The sequence below is a fragment of the Octopus bimaculoides genome, chromosome 5 (genome assembly GCF_046866305.1).
Source record: "Octopus bimaculoides isolate indiv1 chromosome 5, ASM4686630v1, whole genome shotgun sequence".
Lineage (NCBI taxonomy): Eukaryota > Metazoa > Mollusca > Cephalopoda > Octopoda > Octopodidae > Octopus > Octopus bimaculoides.
The window spans coordinates 10036929-10062722 of record NC_142932.1 but is presented as its reverse complement, the minus strand read 5'-3'; positions in this window follow the sequence as shown (position 1 = coordinate 10062722).

Here is a 25794-nt window from a genome sequence, read left to right as displayed (position 1 = left end):
GCTGATAATGCGGCCCCATGAGAGGAAAACGGATAGCTAGTTGTAAGGTCAGAATAACTTAATACACACACAGAGAAAAATTATATATATATATATATATATATATATATATGTTGTATTTGAAATTGAAGTTTAAGTAGGAGACTTTAAGGTGAGTAATCAAACCTTATGAGATTGTCCCTTGTAGTGTGCCTGCAGAGGATGTTCCAGTGTACTGGAATCTTCCGTGTAAACCATTTGGAAAAGGCCTGTTCAACTCGAAGTACATTGCAGGCCGCTTTAATCACAGAATGTTTTTGACAGCCGCTTGTATACTTTATCAACTAATAGTCAAATAATGAAATTACAGAATCATGAACTTTTCATACTTTTCATTTGTTTAAAATTATAAAAGTGTAGCTCATTGCTTTACTGCCACTTATAAATTTCAATTTTATTTTGAAACAAATGTTTTACACAAACAATTTTATTTTGAAATTTAACATAATACTTCAAGAAAGTATGAAGTGGGTCGCATGCGGCTCGCAAAGCTCAAGTTGGCCAGCCCTGATTTAGAATATATATATATATATATATATATATATATATATATATATATCTGTAAAAATATGTGACACTTATTCAGTAGCCATGATAAAACTCCGAGTTTCGGATGCCAGGGTGGGAGCCCACGCCAACATCTCTTCAGTTATCCGGCTAATTGAAAATTCCTGTGAATATGGACGCCTACCACCTCGATTATTCTATGAAAAACAATCGGAAGTTTTATCATGGCGACTGAATAAGTGTCATATTTTTACAGATAAATTCCTCTATTTGCATAATATCGAGGTCCCTTTCTTTCTTCTGTTGTCCTTTCTGTCAAATATATATATATATATACATATATATATATATATATATATATATATATAAACAATGGCTTTGTGACACACAATCACAATGAGAGGTGAGATTTCCATTTAGAGGAGCAGTGTTTTGCCAATAGCGTGCCTTCAAGCTTCCACGAAGTTGGACCCATTTTGGAAAACAGTGACGGCAAATGAAAAACTTTAAATCAATTCAACTATGTTTGGGTCATGAGTGACCCCGTAAAGGCTTTTACACTCGCTTCAGACACTTCATCACTGTTCGTGCACGTACCTGCATAGTTGTTCCATTCTGGGCGCTTACATTACTGTATTCTCTCTAATGATCTGTGGTACAGTGTTCAATACGTAATTACTGTATTCCATTTTATTATTTGTAATAAAGAAAGTAAAGCTTTCTAATCAGCTCAGCGTTTCCTCCCTTTGTGTCTGGTAATAAGGAGAGCTAAAGAGTAATCCGTTGTGTCTGGTACTGTAGAGAGCTAAAGACTAATCTGTAGAGATTAGTCTAACACGTTTTTCTCGGCAGTGAAATCTTTTCACTATTGTAAACTACAGTGAAAATCCTTTATACGTTCAAAATGTGTCTCAAACATGTTAAAGTTTGTTTGTATGTACCGACACACACACACGCGCGCGCGCGCGCGCACACACACACACACACACATACACAAACACACATACGCACATACATACACGCATACATACACACATGCATACGTCTATGTAACATCCATTATTTTCTATCTTTTACTTGTTTCAGTCACCAGACTGCGGTCATACTGGAGCACCGACTTCAAGAATTTTAGTCGAATGTGTTAAACTCCAGTACTCAATTCTTAAAAGGATGGTACTTATTCTATGAGTCGCTTTACTGGAAGAACTAAGTTACAATGAAGTAAACACTCCACCACCGATTGTCAAGCGGCGGTAGGGAACAAATACACTCACAAAGAAACACACACACACATATATATTTATATATATATATATATATATATATAAATTCTTAATCCAAACAAATGGAGGAAGAGAAATACAAAAGTGAAAATGCACAGCGAATATATTAGAAAGAATTAGAATTTAATCATATATTAATTATAAATTAATATGTAATTAAATATTGATTATATATCTAAATATAGAACAACTCTTGACCGGTTTCAAATTAGATTTAGGAGCTGCATTATATCCATTCTGGCCGCTGTTATCAAAAAACTACTGTGTTTTTAAAGTAGGATGTGACTCAGAAATCGATCTGCTGACGTACAAAGAGAGTGCTCAATGTTCAAATATTGTATATACGACCGCGGGTTATTTCAGTTTATATTTACCAAATCCGCTCATAAGGTATTCATCGGCCTGAATTTATAGTAGAAGATACCGTCCAAGATTCCATGCAGTGCGACTGAACTCGGAATCATGTGATTGCGAAGTAAACTTCTTACCACACAGACATGTCTGCAATATAAGAAATTGGCTCATTTGTACCATCTCAATAATTTAAAATCTAACCCCTTGTGAAATTATACTGATTGTTTCAGAAGATATTCTGCGTATTTCTATCCGTCCATTCAGCCTTATTTATTGGACAACTTGCTCCAAAATAAGATCACGCCTATTTCTTTTATATCGGAGGACTCTTACAGAATTTGAATTGTTTCCAAAAGGAATTTTTGTCCATTCTTCAGCTAAAATTGTCTCCAGTTCTTGCAGTCATGCTAGTGGAGGATATCGACTCGTTACTTGTTTTTCTAAAATGCACCATAAATGTTCAATAATATTGAGATCTGGGGAATGTGGTGGCCAGATAAGACGTTCAACTTCACAAGAATGTCCTTGTGCCATTCAGTAACAACTTTATCAGTGTGAAATGGTGTATTTTTATATATGCATTTTAATACTTAAACTATTTTTAACATTTTCTTATGATTATCAAAGAGTGTATATATGTGTTTTAATACTTTTGTGACGACCAATACTTAACACAACAAAGGTTATACGAAGCTTCACATTGTACTTTGGACAAACTTTTCCTAAAAAAGTGAAACCGGTCAAGTGAATAAACATCTTTGAAATTGCATTTTCAAACTGTCTTCTATGTATATTTCCACTCGTGCGATATCTTACAACTTTACTTTGTTTTATATATATATATATATATACTGTATATGATTCTTGTCCATATATAATGTGTTTATTCGTGTATGTGACCGCTTATGTATATACGTAGTTGTGTATGTGTGTGTCTATGTATGTGTATATCTATATTTGTGTGTGTGTGTGTGTGTGCGTTCCTGTATTTTCATATATATGTCTATGTATACATGCGTGAGTATATAAATATGCATGTGTCTTGTACGTTTGTATTATGATTGTACATGCATTATCATGTACGAATTCATTTCTAGGATTCTGGAGTTGTAGTGGGAATAGTAGTAGTAGTAGTAGTAGTAGTAGTAGTAGTAGTAGTAGTAGTAGTAGTAGTAGTAGTAGTAGTAGTAGTAATTCTGTCGCCAGAACATCCTCTTTGACAGTACTAATAACTCGTTAGCAGTGCTCTTAAATCACGTGTAAAGGTATTCCACATGATTTAAGAGCACTTCTAACGCTGTAGTACACGTTATTGAATTATGAAAGCATTTACTATACTTTGTAGTATATTATGATTGCATAACGAAGTACAGTGTCCCAACAGGTTATTAGTATTTACGTACCAGCTTGCAGAAATGAGTTTAATATGTAAATTGGTATATCCAATAACGTTACACTGCTATATGTATTGCCTATTTAAGCAATGAGTTCGTGAATGATTAAGGAGTTAGATGGGTGTTGATCAAGGAGCAAGAACTCCTGAAATATGGTATATACGACCGTTACCCACTTTTCATCTTCGATGTCACTGTTTGTTTACATGTGACGTCTCAGATACGAAATATCGTATCAACATCTGTACGAAATATCATATGGGAAATCTGTAGAGGTGATCTTATTATGCTGTTAATACTTATTCCATTCTCGAGGGCGATAAATTAAGTACGAGTTGCATACTGGGGTCGATCTAATCGAATTGCCCCACCCCAAAAATTTCGGGCTTTGTTCCGAGAGTAGTAAGGAATATTTTAAGGCGGCGAGCTGGCAGAATGGTTAGCACGCCGGGCGAAATGCTTGAAGGTATTTCGTCTGTCGTTACGCCTGAGTTCAAATTTCGCCAAGTTCGATTTTGCCTTTCATCCTTTCGGGGTCGATTAAATAAGGATCAGTTACGCACTGGGGTCGATGTAACCGACTTAATCCGTTTGTCTGTCCTTGTTTGTCCCCTCTGTGCGTAGCCCCTTGTGAGCAGTAAAGTAATAAGAAACATTTGCACGAAATACTTAGCGGTATTTCGTCTGCCGTTACGTTCTGAGTTCAAATTCCGCCGAAGTCGACTTTGCCTTTCATCATTTCCGGGTCGATAAATTAAGTACCAGTTACGCACTGGGGTCTATGTAATCGACTTAATCCCTTTGTCTGTCCTTGTTTGTCCCTTCTATGTTTAGGCCCTTGTGGGCAATCAATAAATAAAAAGTTATCACGCCGGCTGAAATTCTTAGCGGTATTTCACCTGTATTTTACGTTCTGAGTTCAAATTCTGCCGAGGTCGATTTTGCCTTTCCTCCTTTCGGGGTCGATAAATTAAGTGCCAGTTGCGCACTGAGGTCGATCTCATCGACTGGCCCTCTCCCCCAAAATTTCGTGCCTTGTGCCTAAAGTAGGAAAGAATACTTATTCCATCCTCTCTTTTTCTCTCCTCCCTATTTTTTCTCTGTCTTCCTTTCATCTATTTAAGTCTAGTTTTCTATCTAGTCCTATTTAAAGAAATAAATCAGTTGCGGCACTGTCCGATGATTGCTTTATGATCCATTAACCTCGGACCTCATAAACGGTTAAATCTAGCTAACCCTAGGTGTACTTCCAATCTCTTTAATTGTGCCTAATTGAGAGGGGCAATCCCATACTATATTTTGCTCTTCGAACCAATTTTAAGTCACTTATAGGAAACGATTTTTTTCTGATGTAATTGAACTATCCATCAACAGAAATGCGCCTGAAACAGCTGTAGTGAATTTTTAACCCATTTGTGTCCTTATTCTATTCAAATACCATACCTAGATTATTCCCTACGTTAGCTCTGGAACTTGCATTCGATAGTGAACTTACGTGCGCGTGTGCATGGGTATATATTTCCATGGGTATACATTTCCATGGGTATACATTTCCATGGGTATACATGTGTGCATATTTATGCATGTATGTATATGTTAATGTATTGATAAGTTCGTATTTACAACGTACGTACGAGTGTACATATATGTGGTATATACATGTATGTGCTGAAATTGACTCTTTCTTAGTGTACTGAATGTTAAAATACCTTGACTCAAATGAATCTTACATTGAATTAATCCTGTGTGTATGTATGTGTGTGTGTATAAGTGTATAAATGTAGGTATACACACACAGACACACACACAGACACACACATATATATATGTATATATATATAAACTGTCATCTAAATTACGCAAAAATGAAAATAACACTGACAACTCATTTTAACAGATACATTTACCAAAATCTCATTAAAATATTTTGAAATACTAAAGAGTAAATTTATTCAATAAAATAATGATTGGCTTCAACCACGGCCTGCAGATGACTTCAGAATCTCCTGCAACTCTTCTGGACGGTCTCCTTGTTTAAGTTGATGAATGCTGTCATAATCCTTGCCTTCGTTTCACCTTTTGTGTAACAAGGAGTTTTGTTAGTTTCTCACTCAACCGCGCCACACACATAATAATCAAGGGGGTTGCAATGTGAGGAGTTCGGTGGCCAGCTGTTAGGGGTGATGTGGTCGTAGAAATTGTCTGACAACCATGACTGGGTTCTCCTGCTTCTGTGGCATGGGGCAGAGTCCTGTTGCCAGACATAGGTTCCAGTCGGCACTCTCTTGACCCAGGGCAGCTCTACCTCCTCCAGACATTTGGTGTAGGCTTTCATATTGAGTCCGAGGCTGTGTGGGAAGAAGAATCGAAGCATAACGTCACCATCACTAGTGATCACTCCCAAACACCATGATGGTGATTGGATGTTTGATTTTTATCACTCTCAGTATATGTTCGTATTGGTACATCGTATTGGAGCTTCTGATTCTTCGTACTGGAGTTTCCGGCGCGAATGCCAAACAGTACAGCCTGTCGTTTCTAAATTTCTGGCTTAGTGAATTTCCTCATGGTACTGTTGTTTTTCTTACAGACGGTGCCCAACTCACCCTACTATACCGTGTAGTCGACAAAATTATAAACAAACAATGCACATGTACGAAATTAAAAATATAAAACGGTGACAATTTACCCATTGCACCCTATATATATATGAAATGCATGCATATTTATGTGCATGCCGATGTGTGTGTGCGTGTGTCTGTGTCTGCGTGTGCGTGTGCGTGTGCTTGCACTTATTCAACTTTATCGGGGATACTTGTTTTTATCAACGTCTAATTGGATAACAGGAAGAAGTTCATAACGACCAAATATTGATTTACTTGTGTGCAAGAGAAAAAGCTGCACATTTAAAATGTTAGGCTACCAACGTATAGATCATGATATCAGGGTCGCTTCTCGTCTGAATACAACACATTTCCTAACAGTGAGGAGTAATTTTATATGAGGTGTCTCCCTGTCAATCTGGGCATCTTTAAACGTTTAGAGAAGACCCTACGAGAAGTTTAAGTATGTCATTTCGATTCTGTGATGGAGTGTCGAACTAAGTTTCTATAAGCGTCTAACTCCGTGCGCGTACAGGCACACACACATATACATATATACATACAGGCTTACTGGAATTTCAGATCTTACTGTATGACAAACTTTGTCAGTTCCGGTTTCCATACCGAGTAACCGAACCTGGGCATGAAATTACTATTACAGTATGATTGTGCGTAGTTAAGCGAGCAGTGTGTGATAATGTACGCGTTGTGGATCAGCTCTTTCAGTCACCAGTTCTACCTTTCAGTAACCAAATGTACCTTGATAATGCAGGTGCACATCGTCTTTGAATGATATTTAAAGTATATCTCTCTTGGTAGGCGATATGTTTTGAAGCCATATTTGGTTAGTCAAATATGGGAATCTTACAGAGATCTATGTTATAAGTATATTTTGGAGAAGAAAACTACGAATTAAATTAAGTAATTTCGAACAAGCAGATAGTTATTAGAATTACACACTTTTAAATACATGCAAGATTTAAATTTTGGTCGTTCTTGTCAGCGCTTCTCATAGCGTTGTGAGCCCTAATGTAAGCTATAAATTTCTTTGACAAAGTTTTTGTTGAAGATCTTATGATATACGTGTGTTTAGAGAGAACGGTGACATAATGGTAGACAAGCTTGAGAAACTCCTAAACTATGTCAATTTTTCGTGATAAACTGAAGTCAGGATCATATCATAGCATTCTACGTTTTCCACTCTCACATACGCAGCTTTAATGTTAGGTATGTATTTATATTGAATCTCTTCAGTAAATTTAATAATTCTGGTACTCTAGTACTTCTAGAAATAGACCCTCTTCCCTTATCAGTAGACAACACAGTTATACGCTTATTAACATTGGGAACGAACTTGCATAAAATGCTATAAACGACGTTAATATACAAGATACTATTTGTTTACGACCGGATAAATTCAGTGAATCGCTGCAGCCCTTTTTGTTAAGATTTTTAAGCTCCTTTCTGAAAAGCTATTGACACTTATCGATATTTTTTACATTCGTCCACGTAACGCCTACTTGCTTTGATTCATACTATTTCTAGTGGGATTTTTTTTTCTACCTGAGCAATACAATTACAAAACCAATTTACTTTCTTTTATCAATTTTCTGCCTTTGTCACCCTATCACCTTTCGTCATTCACCAGCTGTCAACATTTTTGGCACCATTTCATTTACCTATTCTTTTTCTTCGTTCATCACATATCCAGCTCAATTCATTGCTTTTAAGTAACTCCCATCGTACATCAATTTCCTTTTAATGTTGATCTTCCGTTTTGTTTACAATTTAACATTAGAACAAGTACGCGTTATTTGTTGTCTTATAAAAATATACAAGTGGGCTCAGAAGCGAAATCATGCCTGATTACGGATATGAGTGCGTAGAGATGGGTGTTTCATAAGTGCCATTGCACATAACACTTGTGTATTCACACTTACGCGTGCGCACAAACACACGACACGCAGACAGACACAAACACACATATATACACACATACACACACATGCAAACATATATATATTACGACGGGATTCTTCCAGTTTGCTTCTACCAAATGTACTCACGAAGCTTTGGACAACCAGAGGGTATATTAGAAGACAGATTCTCAAGTTGCCACGGAATGGGACTTAATCCAGAACCATGTAGTTAGGAAGGAAACTTCTTACCACACGACCACGCCTGAGATATATATATATATATATATATATATATATATACAGAAAGCGAGATGGTTGCATAGATAGAAACGCGTGTAGATGCACACAGGCGTAATATATGGATATATCTGTGCATGCGCATTAAAATACTTGCATACACATTAAGGTTCTTAAGCATTCATCCTTATGCACAAGTTTTTGTATCTGGGCTTTATCCCATAATTGTGCTTGTGCTTACGGGAGGCCAATTTGTACAAATAGAAATGTATACCTACAATTTGACATCGTGAATTTGAATTTCGTAGTCAGCTAGCTTCAAAAAAACCATATGTCGCAAACACAACTTAAATTTTATTAAGCGTCGTTGCGATAGAATAGATACACGAAACAGAAGAAATAAATGGAGATTGTTTGGACTATCTAATCTCCAACAAATTCGAGGATATTTAATAAAATAAAATAAAGAATGTTTAAATTTGGGCAAATGTGTTGAATATAACATATTCAGACTGATCTAACATGCGGCTTAATTTCATATGTTTGTATTTTGTATATCTGACAGTAGAATAAAAACTGAAGATTTGATGTATCTTTTTACTATGACATCATAAAGTTACATAAAATTGTCACGTGTTCCACTTACAAATTTGTGTGGCAATCGTTATGTAAACTCTTGCATATTGACACTGAAACTCCAGATTTTCAGAAGAAACGAGTAATTCAATCCATAGTTATGTTTCAACCCCACTTTGTTGGCACGCCTAAATACGAACTTGTGTGTGTGTGTGTGTGTGTGTGTGTGTGTGTGTGTGTGTGCGTGCGTGCGTGCGTGCGTGCGTGCGTGCGTGCTTGTGTGTGTGAGAGAAAGAGAGAGAGAGCATGTGTGAGTGCGTGCGTGTGTGTGTCTATATGTGTGTGAGTTGATGTAATGAAAATGTGAAAAATGTTGTCATTACATTAATGAGCGTATAAATATTCTATCAGCTTGTTACTATAAGCGATTAAATTACATTGTATGCATTAAAGTTTATTTGAGGACAACCTGCCTGGTCTATGTCTACCCTCTCTGATAACAGCCTGAAATTCGATAACAATTTTGAATTATGTATAAGAAACACGCTATTTGTGTGAGAATGTATGTAGATATATACTTATGTATGTCTTCTATTTCTTTATTTAATTTAGAGTAATTTAAAGTAATTTAGAGCAATATTACGAACAAAAGTATCAAGGGTCGTTCATCTGCTTTTAAATCTTGAGAAGGTATTGCAAGTTATCGTTATCCCAGATATTCCGATCATTTGAAACGTATGAATTAAGAAGTATAGTTGCATTTTCTCAAGTACTCAAATCAGCCATACTTTGCTCCAGGAGGATTGGTGCGTATCCTGTTGCTCCATTAAGTATGAAACTTAAAGTGTATATTGTTACCGGGTTTGCAAACTCCTTATCAATGGCCTGTATTTTTCTGATGAAATTGGTGTCATGAGGCCAACTAATTTCCCCAACAGAGCATATTTATTTTTTGTGATCCCGCACTGCAATATCTGGCCAATGGTGTTTTAACATGGTGGCTACTTTCACTTTTAACTTCTACCAATATTCTTTTCACGCATCAACTTCATTTTAGTCATCTTCATCTGTATGTATGAATGTATTTATGTATGTACGTGTCTGTGTGTATGCATGCATGTATGTATGTATGTATATATGTATCACGATTCTCTTTCACCACATTTCTGCCCTAGCAGAGCACTTAAATGTCAACGGTGTTCCATGCAAGACATTTACGTCTGATATATAGATAAATCTAGAACGACAGGATTACAATAATTCTTATTTAATTGTTATCGTTTACGTAAGATCTTTTTACGTTAGTATTTGAAGTGAGGAAAAAATCTGCTCTGTATTTCCATCTGATCCTGTGAATCATAAGAGAATTCTTCGTATCGTTTGTGCTTCTGTATATAACGGTTCTTAAGAGGAACATATCTTGATATATATATATATATATATACGCATACATATATGAATTATGTATGCAATCATGTGTGTATGCAAATTCACTGCCTATCACAGCTGACTAATTTACAGAATATAGTCGGGACATGAAGACAATGTGAAAGATCGCTATGCAATACGCTTTTGTGTTAAATGGAGTAGAAATGTTATAGAAACGTATGAAATGTTCCAGACTGCTTATCGATTAACTTGCATGAACCGAGCATCTGGCATCGCAAGCACAAGAAGCCAGACAAAACAAGTCCACCGAGAAGCTCTTGATGATTCCATTCTCCGAAAGCGAGGCCATCATCTTCATCCACAAGGTCTGTCTGATCAACAGAGAGTATTTTAAGAAGGTTTTGTGGGAGTTCATGAATATTTCATCGCAAAAGGCCAGAGCTCTTCCACTCGTGTCGGGCGAACCTGCATCAGCACAATGCACCAGTCCTCAATTCCATCCTCGTAACCAACAACTTGACAGGGAGAAGCATCAATATTGTCCCTCGCCCTAGCAAGCTGAAATGCTCAAGACTTCATTACTTGTGACTTTTCGTTGTTTCTAATTTGAAGGACAATCTCAGAAGTAGTTGAAGACATTGAGAAGATATAGGAGACTAGAGTCCCGAACACCTTCAATTTGGAGGATTTGCAGAGGACATTCCCGAAGTGGCTAGAACGCTGCAGCAAGTACATTGGACTCGGGTAATCTTACTCTGAAGAAGATTAGAGTTTTTGTACTTCTTTGAAAATAATAAATGTAAATGTATCTTCTACAAAAGTCTTGAAGATTCTGGAATGCACCTCTTGACATGTGTGTGTGTGTGAGTGTGTTTGTAAAACTTACGACAGCTGTTTCGGTAGAGTTTTATTCAATATCGTCATAAAAGATTACATCATAACATACATTTCATCATTATCATGTAATATTTCAAACATCCACGGGGACATAACCACGTCCTATATTTTAATCTTCCTTGACTCTTAAGAATCCTCATGACTAATTGTGTGTGTGTGTGTGTGTATGTGTGTGTGTGTGTGTGTGTGTGTGTGTGTGTGTGTGTGTGTTTACAAAGTGTTCTGCTCTAGAACACAACTCACAGCCTTGTCCGGGGAATCGAATTAAACTCCTTATCATTGTGAGCCCGACGTTCTAACCACTGAGCTATGCGCCTTCACATTATATATGTATGTGTGTGCAGAAATAGAGACAGACAGACAGACAGACAGACAGACAGACAGGCAAAGACGGACAGACAGACAAAGACGGACAGACAGACATAGACGGACAGACAGACAAAGACGGACAGACAGACATAGACGGACAGACAGACAAAGACGGACAGACAGACAAAGACGGACAGACAGACAAAGACGGACAGACAGACATAGACGGACAGACAGACATAGACGGACAGACAGACACAAAGACGGACAGACAGACATAGACGGACAGACAGACAAAGACGGACAGACAGACAAAGACGGACAGACAGACAAAGACGGACAGACAGACAGCCAAAGACGGACAGACAGACATAGACGGACAGACAGACAAAGACGGACAGACAGACAAAGACGGACAGACAGACATAGACGGACAGACAGACACAAAGACGGACAGACAGACATAGACGGACAGACAGACAAAGACGGACAGACAGACAAAGACGGACAGACAGACAAAGACGGACAGACAGACAGCCAAAGACGGACAGACAGACATAGACGGACAGACAGACAAAGACGGACAGACAGACAAAGACAGACAGACAGACAAAGACGGACAGACAGACAGAGAAGAAGATTGATTTTCTTCATAAGTCTCCGGGTCTCTGATCAGACAGTGAAATAGTACAACTAAATCATTTGATACAACAGTTACAACATAGATAAACCATAACAACAGCAATAACAATAATAATATGGTAAAACATATACACGCTATCATCATCATCATCGTCGTCATCATCATCATCATCATCGTCAAGAGCGAAAGTAACACATATTGCCAGCAAGACAATCAACGAAAAGCTACAGCAACCGCAACAAGAAGAAGAAGAATGTTATCTTAAAGTAAATAAGTTAGATCTGAGGAAAAACACGTTTTCGAAAGACTAGGATTTATTATATAAAAAAAAAAAATAACAAAGAAAAAAAAAAGAAAAAATCTCATCTTCTTCCAAGCACACATCTATATATATCAGTAGGAACATATACCCACGCATACATACGCACACGCACACACACACATACATACATACATACATACATACATACATACACACATACATACATACATGCATGCATACATCCATATGCGTGTATATATATATATATATATATATATATATATGTGAGTGTGTGTACGTACATATATAATGTGTATATATATTTATATGTATTGATATTAGTAAATATGTGTGCATATACGTATATATGTGTGCATAAATATATATAAATATATATATATATATATATATATATATATATATATATATATATATATATATATATATACATATATATATGTGTGTGTTTTCTGTGTGTGTGTGTGTATACATATTTGTATACATATGAGTGTCTATACACGTGTAAATGTAAGCATGTGTTTATTTATGTTAAACACATGATATTGCATATATAGTTATACATATTCATGTACATAATTAAATGACTTTTTTTATACCGCTAATATGTATATATACATACGTAATGATGCATACATATATGTGTGTGTGTGTGTATACGTCTGCATGTACGTATGTATGTATGTATGTATGCATGTGTGTATAGCACATGTGTGAACGAGCGTGTATGTGTGTGATCGTGCATGTATATTGTGTATTTACTTTGTGTGTGTATACACGACAAACAGACGTAGCATTCATACATATTGAATGTATTTTATACATTTATGACTGGCATTCAGTCACCATCAACAACAACAACAACAACATCTATACACCTAAGACTACTACCATCATCAGCACTACAATGACAACAGACACACACATACACACACACATCACACACACACACACACACACACACACACACTCGGAGACAGAGATGGTTCATTAGTAATATAACTTTAATGTATTAATATAACGTTTGGGGATTCGTGCTAGCTTCAATAACAATGTCGAGTGAGGATTCTAGCAGCAACAACAACAACAACAACAGCATTAACAACATCATCGACATCATCATCATGCACTTCATATTATTTGCCTGTTTTGTCAACAACAATGAGAACTACTGCAATAATTATAGCAACAACAACAACAGCAATTATTATTATTATTATTATTATTATTATTATTATTATTATTATTATTATTATTATTATTAGAGACATGATTGTCTGAAGGAAAAGTAAAAAGAAAATGCATACACTGCCCGGCACGAACACACGTTACAAACACAAACATACATACATACATACATATACAAATGTATGCAAGTTCAATACACTCAACACACATACATGCAGTTATAGACGCGCATACATAAACTAGCATTTTCAAAAACAAACTGACAGCCAGCTGTACTCACACACACACACACACACACACACACACACACACATCTTTATGTAGTCTCTCCTCTTATATATTCACCAGCAGAGAGAAACACACGTTCTCACCTAGACACACACACTTATCCGCTTACACATAAGCGCGCATATATCAAATAAATAGATAAATAGATAGATAGATAGATAGATAGATAGATAGATAGATAGATAGATAGATAGATAGATAGATAGATAGATGGATAGATAGCCAGATAGATAGAGAGATTAGATAGATATACAAGCACATATAAATATGCATATATATACATACATACATATATATATATATATATATATATATATATATATATATATATATATATATATATATATATATATATATACTCATTTATATTTATATATTTATATATTTATATATTTATTTGTAATAAATGTATATACATATTTATGCCTATATATGTATATAGGCATGTATATATATATATATATATATATATATATGGAAACACATATATATCTATATGCATAAATACATATATGCGTGTACATGCGCATGCTTGTACATTCGCTTCTTTATATATTTCCATATTTTTTATCACAGTCTATCATTTTTTTAAATCTCAAATTATCTTCCATTATCTCTTTATGTCTATCTTATCTGTTGTCTCCCTTATTTCAATCTTCTTTCTTTTTCAGTTTTTTTTATTTTGTTTTCGACTTTCGTTTGCGTTTCGTTTGCGTTTCTTTCTTTAATTATTCCTTTATTATTCTCCTTATTTTCATCTAATTTTGTTTTCTCTGTCTTCCTTATATTTTATTAAAATACCTTCTCTACAAATCTCATCTTTTGCGCTAATATCATTTATATTTTATTCATATACTTTATATATATATTTGTATATATATATATATATATATATATATATATATATATATATATATATATACACACACAGAAACACTATGCATATACACACATGTATGTATGAATGTATGTATGCATGTATGAATTATGTAGTTAATTATTTTTTATGCAGTTTTATTCTGTTTTTGCAGTTTCATTGTGCTGCTTTCTTGTTTTTGTTTTTTGTCTTTTTGTTTTCTTATTTTCTGTTTGTATCTTGAAATGTAAAACGAACTGTTTCTCGGTTTATTATTGTCCTTGTTGTTGTTTTAATGTTTGTAATTCTACTTTTGGTTTCATTTTGCTTTGTTGCTGTGGTTGCAGTCTTGTATGTTTAATGTTGGTCATGTTTAAAGAAGTTGCTATTCCGCACGAGGTCAACTTTGCCTTTCATCTTCTCGCGGTCGATAAAATAAGTACCAGTCGAGTACTTGGGTTGATATAATCGACTTAGCCCCACCCACGATACTACTGGTCTTGTACCAAAATTTGAAACTCGTATTTAAAGTTACCAATAGTCTACCGAGGTCGATTTTTGCCTTTCATCATTTCGGGTTTGATCGAATAATTACCAGTTGTTGTGTCGAGGCCCTCAAGCGAAGAAGTAGGGTCGCCCAAGACATATAAATAAAGGTAGTCTTGCCGTGGTAGGGGGTTGAGTAGCCGTCATGTAGCGGTTGAGTAGAGATCATCAAAAGGTGCTAGTTAGTAGTAGCTTGAGACATAACACCAGTCAAGCACTGGAGTTGATGTATTCAACATAGCCCCTTCCTCGAAATTACTGGCCTGTGCCAAGGTCGATTTTGCCTTTCGGTCTTTGGAATCGATAAAATAAGTACCAGCTGAATACTGGGGTCCGCTGTAATTGACTTAGCCCCCTCCTCTGAAGTTACTAGCATTTTTGCCAAAATTTGAAGCCCATATTGAAAGATATCCTTTTCTATTCTAGGCACAAAGCCAGAAGTTTTGGGGGGCGGGGCCAGTCGATTACATCTACCCCAGTACGCAACTGGCACTTAATTTATCGACCCCGAAATTAACGTGCAAGTTGCTTAGCGCTCCACTGGAACATATACCTTTGACGTAGTTTTCAGGGAGATTAAGTTTCGACTCAGAATATGACAAGGCTGGCTATTTAAATTACAGGTACGACTCATTTTTTGCTAGCTGAATGTACTGGAGCAACGTGGATTAAAGTGTATTGCTGAAGGACACAACGAACGACGGCGAATCGATACCCACTAAGCCATTCACCATTTGTTAAATATTCAGCTAAAAAGGTATCCTATATATGTTCTCGTTTTGCTAGAGATATTAAAGAATTCCTTCAGTAAAGAGACCCTATTTTATTCAAAAGAGAAAAGCTCACTAGTTAATATAGTCAAAGTTATACTGGGATGGCATTTTCTATTTTCTTTAAATTCTTTCGTTTCATCATTTAAACCATTTTCAGTTTCTTCTTTTGTGTATTTATTATTCCTTTCATCGTCGTCTTCTTCTCCTCTTCTTCTCCTTTTCCTCTCATCATCATCATCATCATCATCATCATCATCTATTTCTTCTTGACTACTACTTTTTACTTTTGTTTTCGACTTGTTCTTTTCCTCACCGTTTTGTTTTGTCTCTGTGTTTTTATATTCTTCTTCTTCTTTGTATCAACAATCCTTACTCCCATTGAGTACACTTTGTGATGCCTTGAACGTACAGAGACACTGCCCAACTTGTGTCATCTTCAGGAAGCGGGTCATAAAAGGGCCGTAACTGCAAACGCTGAGCAAGTGTGTTTATTGTAGTATGTTGCTCAATGTAATATTTTACTCAAGTACACGCAACGCACTACACGATCAGGGATCGAAACCACGATCTTGTTATCGGGAATGGAACACCCAAACCACTGGGCCACACGCCTTCACTCTCGCGATTGATTTACACTAAATATTCAACAGCAGGGTGGCGGTGAGAATACATAACTTTGGCCTGTTAGAGTAATCCTGGTATTTGTGACGGAATATCCGATTCATCCGAGGATTTTTTTCCTTTGCTTCGTTTTGGTTCGTTGCCGAAGTTTATTGTTATCACTGGCTTTTAATTATTTATCATGTTTCTTTCATCCATATTTGTTAAATTCCAGTTGCTGCACAATATCAATGAAACCATTGACACCAACTGGGACCAATAAAAGAAATCATTACTGTTATTATTCAGTAGATTTATTTTTATTGTGTGCTTCGGAGCCTGCATTCTCGCCGGGGTGGCGTCTTGAATTTTTAAGGCAACGAGCTTGTAGAATCGTAAAGCAGGTCGGACAAAGTGCTTTGCAGCATCTCGTTTCTACGTTCTGAGTTCAAAACACGCCGATGTAGACTTAGGTTTTCATACTTTTGGGGGCGATGAAATACGTACCAGTTGACCACACTGGGGTCGATTTAATCGATTGGGCTCTTCCCCTAAAAAGTTTCAGGCCTTGCACCTATAGTAGAAAGCGTTATTATTATTATTATTATTATTATTATTATTATTATTATTATTATGTAGTAGTAGTAGTAGTAGTAGTAGTAGTAGTAGTAGTAGTAGTAGTAATGATGGTGGTAGTGGCAGCAGTAGTAGCAGATGTATAAGCAACTTTGTTGCCAGTGAGAGGACGCAACGAGTATCACCCTGTGGAAGGATTTACAACGCTTTTAACAAATGGCCTTGGAACGTTCAAATCACCACTGGAGCGGAGTAAGAAGAGGTGATGTACTTATACCGATTCTTCTCTAATATTGCTGTAATATATAATTTAATATCACTTCTTCTTCAGGATTACAGGCAGAAGGCGCGAACTTTAACCGTTGTATTCGTGAAAACACTCCCAATTGATGTTTTGAAAGCACAACACACATTCAGTAAAATGAAAGTGAAAAACAAACAAGATGAAAATTAAACAATAAGTGTCATTTGGAAAATACAAAGAATAAAACATGACTATTTCAGAAAGTGACGTACTTGTAAACTCAGAATCTCGGCAATAAAATATGCACCAACACTAGCAACACTCCTTAAAAGAAAATATCTCGTTGCCTGAGAAATTCATCGGTGAAAGTTTGACGATAAACCACGGAGATAAATTCTATATATACAAGGTGGCCCAAATGTCACTGAGGGGCTGAAATTTTTGGTAATTCTTTTATTTTTTAACCTGTTCCTTTTTCTCAGGGATTTTATGGACTAGCTCCTGGAAATTAATTATGGGAAAATATGGCACCCCACAATGAATCGAAGTGGTGAAATTGTTCTGTCAAAATCAGGGGTCAATTATTCAAACCCGAAGAGCATATGGTCGGCACTTTCAAATGAAAGATGCCTCAAGTGAAAACACAATTAGGAACTTAGTCTGTCGTTTTGAAATACAAGGGGCAGTAAGTGATTTCCCACGATCTGGAAACCTCGCACTATCAGAACCTATGAGGAAAGAGTGCGAAAGAGTGTTGAACAGAATCCGGGCACGTCGACTCGAATTTTTGATTTCATGAACTTCGCTGTAAAGAGTTCTCAGCAGGCTTAACATTTTCCCCATACAAGGTACAGTTAGTTCAACAGTTGGAGCCCCAGGACTATGAACACAGGCTCCAATACGTGGTCAGAATCCAGGAATTGGCACGATATGACCCAAATTGTACACAAAAATTGTTCATGTCTGATGAAGCTCACTTACATTTCAATGGGTTCATCAACAGACAAAATTGCCGGTTTGGGGGTTCTGAGAATCCGGGAGCAGTACACCAAAGAGAATTGCACCCCATAAACTGTACAGTACGGTGTGAAATTACGGTGGATGAGATAATCGGGCAATATTTTTTTCATGAGAATGATGGGAATGCTGTCACTGGGACTGGTGAACGAGAATGTGGTTGCTAAAATAAAGTTTTGGAGAAGGAATCATCTCTCGCTACTGTGATGTCAAATGGCCATCGCGTTTCCCAGAGGAGACGGTTCATGTCAACAAACCAGAAACCCTGAAGTAATTGGAGAATATCACTAGAGCCTGAAGCCATTATAGCTGTCATGGAACATATTTTTGAAAAGGGCACGGATTTGTGTAGCTGAAAATGGGCGCCATTTAAAAGATATCATTTTTCATATGTATTATGATGAAAAAAGGAGTAATGCAAATAAATCTCCATTATCTTCTCTACATTGGATTAAAAGTTTGAAGCCCTAATTGTACAAATAAGATACTCAAAACTAACACCCCTCAGCGACTTTAAATAGCTTGATAATATACAGGCTAATATATAGAGGGATGTGTGTTCTGTAGACATAGTCAGAGGGTATGTAAATATGTGGCTGGACTTAAAAACTAAGGGTGAGTTGAGTAGTCACGTAAAGGTGATGTGACATACAAAATAGATATGTCTTGCAAAATATTAGGAGACTTGGGTTTCGCGGTCATGAACAGTGATACGGACATTGAATCTTGTCTTGCTTCAACACTGGGGCGCACTACAGGTAGATGGTGGTGAAAGAAGAAGAGTCATATGAGGTTTGATCAATAAGTATCCGGTCTGTTGCTATAGTAACGAAGCTATAGTAACGAAGCTATAGTAACGAAGCTATAGTAACGAAGCTATAGTACGCAGAGTGGAACCGCTTAACAAAAATTGACCTTGAACTTTGTTGTGTATATTGCACTAAGTTTTAACCTGCTACTTTACTTCCGCTGGTTACAGTAGTGCTTGCAAGAAAGATGTGTAGGGTATGATCGTCACTACAATATTTATTGATCAGACCACGTATAACATATGATGGGGGAAAAAGTTCCATAAGCTTCCAAATCTTGATAAACATGGGATATGTAGGCTTTCCTAGAGATGGAAACTGCAAGTTGGTAGAATAAGCACAGATGTTCTGAGAGTGTAGTTGGCATCTCCGAGCTCTGGATGAGTGAGGAGTTCGAAATTTCCAACTCTACCATTGTGAGAACCTACACATGCACCAACGACTTGGCATAAAAACTGAAACATAAACAAATTTTTAAATAACTACAAACGTTAACACCCATGTCTCAAATTTTTCATGTAAGAAACGACTGTTGCCAATACATACACCCACTTCAAGGGATTGTTGTGCCTTGGCGAACCTGAAGAGTAACTTACTGGAATACGACTAAAGATAATATTTGTAACTGACACTAGTGTTTACATTATATTACTCTGTATGTGTATCTCTGGATGTATTGATGTGTGCTTCTATGTTTGTGTATCTCGGGGGCACATTACTTTTGTAAATCCCGGCGCCTAAATAACTGCATCATGAATTTTTAGTCTTATTCTATCTTATACACTCACACAAATGCTTATTTACAAACACATAGAGAGCCACGTGCAGAAATGGATGTAAATGTCTACGTGCGCGTGTGGATGCCAGTATATATGTATATATATATATATATTTGTGTGTGTGTGTGTGTGCGTGTATGTGTGTCTTTATACATGCATGTATATTTATATATATTTGTGTGTGTGTGTGTGTGTGTGTGTATGTATATGTATATATGTATATATATATATATATATATATATATATATATATATATATGTATATATATATATATATATATATATATATATATATATATATATATATATATATATATATATATATATACACGTATATATGTGTGTGTATATATACACACATATAAACATATTCTTATATAGTCTTATAAACATATACACCATATTTGTAAAAACACGCACATGCATAGGCATTCACATATATATATTTTATATATATACAAATGCATATGTATATACATATATATGTATTTGACAGTATATGTTTGATATATATATATATATATATATATATATATATATATATATATATATATATATATATATATATATATATATATATATATATATATATATATATATATATACATACATACATTATATACGCGCATACAAATATGCATGCAAACATTCATACACAGTTATGTGCATACTTTCACAAGTGCACTCATACACCCATTCATTCATTCATACGCACATTCAAACACACATACACACATACATACACACACATAAATTAGACAACTATTTGTAGTAAAAACAGTGTTGAAACCAATATCTATAACTAAAATTGCTGAACGCAGTAACAGACACCAGAAACGTGATGATATCTATACAGAATAATTATTTCGGAAACCTTATTTGCGCTGGTTTACATTTTGTTTTATATAAATAATTCTTACACTTTTTCATGTATACATAGTTGCACTAATGTCTGTATGTATGTGTGTGTGGGGGGGGGGGCGTGTGTGGGCGTGTGTGTTGGAGAGAGAGAGAGAGAGAATGGTTATATAAACCATTTGCTATTTGGGTACAGACGTGATACTTCAAAGAAAACTTTCTGCGTCTTCGTTTCATTGGCCTCGTATTATTGTGTGTGTGTGTGTGCGCGCATGTGTGCGCGCATGTGTGCGCGTGTGAGAGAGAGTGTGTGTGCGTGTGTGTGTGTGTGCATTCTTATGAAAGTGAGAGAGAATGTGTGTATGTGCGTACGTGTGTGTTTGTGAGAGAGAGAGTGTGTGTGTGTGGGTGTGTGTGTGTGTGTGCGTGTGTATGTGTGTGTGTGTGTATACACGTATATATAAATGGACAACTAATATATAAGTACTGCATAATATAGATATGCATCTATACGTAGTTATAGATATACCATGCGTATATGTGTATGTTATATGAATATATATGTGCATGTGTGTGTATAAATGTTTGTATGTATGACATAAATACATTCATATATATATATATATATATATATATATACATAGATACGCCCATACATGTAGCCAAGCAAATAGATAGACAGGCAGATAGATAGCTAGCTAGCTAGATAGATAGATAGATAGATAGATAGATAGATAGATAGATAGATAGATAGATAGATAGATAGATAGATTGATAGATAGATAGATATGGATATACAAGCATCTGTGCAGTCTGTCGCGACTTCATTTTATACACAGATAAGTTGTTTAAATCTGTGTATTTCATACGGTGTTATCAAAAACCTATAGATGTATTCTATCGTACACAATAGAATTTTACAAACCTCAGGTAACCCAAAATAATTTATCTAACTCTCTATCAAAAATGCAATACTCATATATTTACGCAAACCCATAATAACAGCTCGATCTTAGTGTCCATAATCCAATACATGATTGATGCGGGACCCTCTTTTCCCTCTATTTTCTGCCCACGAAGATATTCTATATAAATATATGCCTTTCGTGTTGATAGATAAGTACCAGTCGAGTACTGGGTTGATGTAATTGACTTACTCCCTCCTCCGAAATGGCTGGCTTTGTGCCTGAATTTGAAACTAATATATCTAAATATGTGTGTGAGAGAGAGTCAGTGAGTGAGAGAGAGAGAGAGGGAGGGAGAGAGAGAGAGAGAGAGAGAGAGAGAGAGAGAGTCAACAGATCAGATCCAGAGATGTTCAATATATAAAACTCTTTGTAACGTTCAAATGATTTGAGATCACAGTCAGAAAACTTTACCGAGAACCCTGTCTGTGGAGTAAGGAGTGGCCATAAGAGGAATCCCGGGGGACCAGATATGGAGATAATGATGCAAATAAAGTAATCAAACCGCTTTCACTGGATATATAAAATATACATACGGATATACATGTAAATAGCGACAAAGCAAAGAATGAAAATTTTCAGATGATGAATATTCATGTATAAATATATCGATATTTATATATCAACAGAGCTGATTTACAAAGGGTACACCTTTACAAAGTGTACAAAGACACAAAAAACTAGGGGGAGCTGTTTTTTGTTCTTTGTACTCTGTGTAAATCTGCTATTTTAGTATATAAACATCTATATATTTATGTATGAATATTCATCAGGTGAAATTTTTCAACCTTTGTTTCTCACTATTTACATGTGCATACGTATGTATATTTTATATATCTAACCCAAAGGTATTATTTGTTTATTTGCATCGTTATCTCTCTCTCTCTCTCTCTCTCTCTCTCTCTACATATATATATATATATATATATATATATATATATATATATATATATACATATATATATATATATATATATATATATATATATATATATATATATATATATATATATATATATATGTATGTATGTATACATATATTTACATATATATATACATACATACATACATATATATATATATATATATATATATATATATATATATATATATGTATATATATATATGTGTGTATATATATATATATATATATATATATATATATATATATATATATATATATATATATATATATATATATATATATACATGTATGTATGTATTTATGTATATAAGCATCATGGTATGTACGTACAGGGTTGGAAAAATAATGGAAAACTCAGTGCTTATTATACTGTATTTTCTAATGAAGTTTATTCGTTTATAGCAATTTAGATTGCTTGCTAGTGCTGACATCTAGCGCCTATAATGTAATAAGTTTATATAACATCTTTTTCTGATAATTATATTTATATGTAATAAATTGTGTGACCTTACTGATTTTTCTAAGTGGGGAAACCTGTTGGAGCTCGGATGGCTGGAGCCTCAGTTACTAAAACTGTGGTAATATTCTATGTTTCAAGAAGCATTGTCTCTAAGATTATGACAGCATTCCAAAAGCAAGGGAAACGGAACACCGAAACGCATAATTCTGGTCGGAAGCCATTACTCTCAGGATGTGACTGTAGAGCATTGATACGCATTGTTTCCAAAAATCTTATGAATTACTACAACGAGTGTGACTTCAGAGATAAACCAACATCTTGCAAACTCAATCTCGACCAAAACCGTTCGTCGCAAGCTCCATAATGCTGGATATCATGTGAGAGCTTTAATTGCATAACATCTCTCTTCCGTAAATCAATAAGAGGAGGCGATTAAAATGGCATAAAGATCATCAGAAGAGACTAATGGATCAATGGAAGAAGTTATCTTCTCGGATGAATCGTCTTTCCCGCTTTTCTGAAGTTCGTTACGAGTTTACGTCTGGAGGCAACCCAAGGAAACCTATCATTCAGGCTGCTTGACTCCCGTTACGTATGGAGATTGGTTTGTGATGATTTGGGCAGGAATATAGTGGAATTCACTTGATCTTGAAGCTGTACTTCATGGCAGGGTAAACTCACAGATATATTTACAAATTTTGGTCGACCAAATCCATCCTACGATGCAAGCTTTATTTCCTAGCGGCGAAGCAATCTTTCAAACAATGATGTGTCAATCCACACTGCTACAGAGGTGGGGTCAAAATTAGTTTCAAGAACACAAAATTGAAGTCGGACACTTAAACTGGCCAGTACAATCACCATTCTAATACACTAGGTTACGAGAAGATGGATTTGATATTAAACTTTATTCTGTACAACGGCATGCAACATCACGAGCATTTTCGTCTGGCGACTATATCAATTATTAACATATACATATATATATATGTATGTATAAATATATATATATGTATATATATATCTGTGTGTGTGTGTGTGTGTGTGTGTGTGTGTGTGTGTGTGTGTGAATGAATATATATATATATATATATATATATATATAGGTTGAATTCACAAAAAAAAACAAAAGACGAAGACAAGTGGTGCAGAGAACAAACAGATGTATTAGTTTCACGCTCGGGAAGTGAAAAAGTATTCAACGTTTCGCGCCTACGCTCTTCCACATAAAGGAACACTGAAGGAAAATAAGGAATATAGACAGAAAGGAGACAAGAGAGGGAAAAAATAATAAATAAAGCAGACGCAAACAGCGTAATACTCGCACAATAGACATATATGCACATACCTGTGGTAAAGAGAGATAAATAAATATTTAAAAGATAAATAAGACAAAATAAATCAATAAATAAATATATTTGTTACATAGCTGTGATAAATATAAGAAATAGAGATGGATGAAAAAATAAAAAATACATCTATATAAAGGGCATGGATACAAACAACATGAGAAGCGAATCCATATAGGCACACAAACAAATACACAAAATAACTTCACAGACGGCTGAAACAATATCAACAACACGAATAACAACGACAGCAGCAGCAGCGGTGACAACGATGGCAGTAACAACAACTACCACGATGGCAACATCGTGGGCGAACACACAAACACAGAGAGATACAGGAACTGTGCCAAATTTTGAGGTCCTAGGACATCGGCAGCTGCACAACGGTGAGAGAGGATGGGGCTGAGAGGAAGACCATACTGTTGCTAAGAATAATGACACACACATACACACATATAGACACACACACAGAAACACGGACGCAAACACATGCGCACATAAGGATGTACATCATAGAAGAGCAGAATAAAGTAAGTGAAGCAAGAGCACACACGAAAACGAAAAGTGTCGCTGAAGAGGTCACAGATGTGTGAACGAAAGATTTCTGGACAATGGACATGAGTTAGAATAAGAACAGTAATAAATGAGTGAAGACGAATATATAGTGCGTGTGTTTACATGGTCAAAAAAAATTAAAATATACAAAAATATAATGACCATCCCGAAATACAAAACACACACACTACGGCACTACAGGCATCCTCACAGATTCCGTCTACCAAATTCACTCACAAGGCATCGGTTGGAGAAGAGCTATAGTAGAAGAAACTTTCCCAATGTGCCGCACAGAACGACTGAACCTCAAACCACACGGGTGCAAAGCGAGCTTCCTAACCAAGTTTGTACAAACCCATTTGCGCGCATACGCGATTACACCAAACCTCACACAACCCCAACCACACTCGTATAAAAGTGATGAATATATGTATGTTTGTGTGTGTATGTGTGTGTGTATGTATATATGTATGTATACATACGTACAGTATAGACACATGCACACACACACACAAACATATATATATATATATATATATATATGTGTGTGTGTGTGTGTGTGTGTGTTATTTGTGT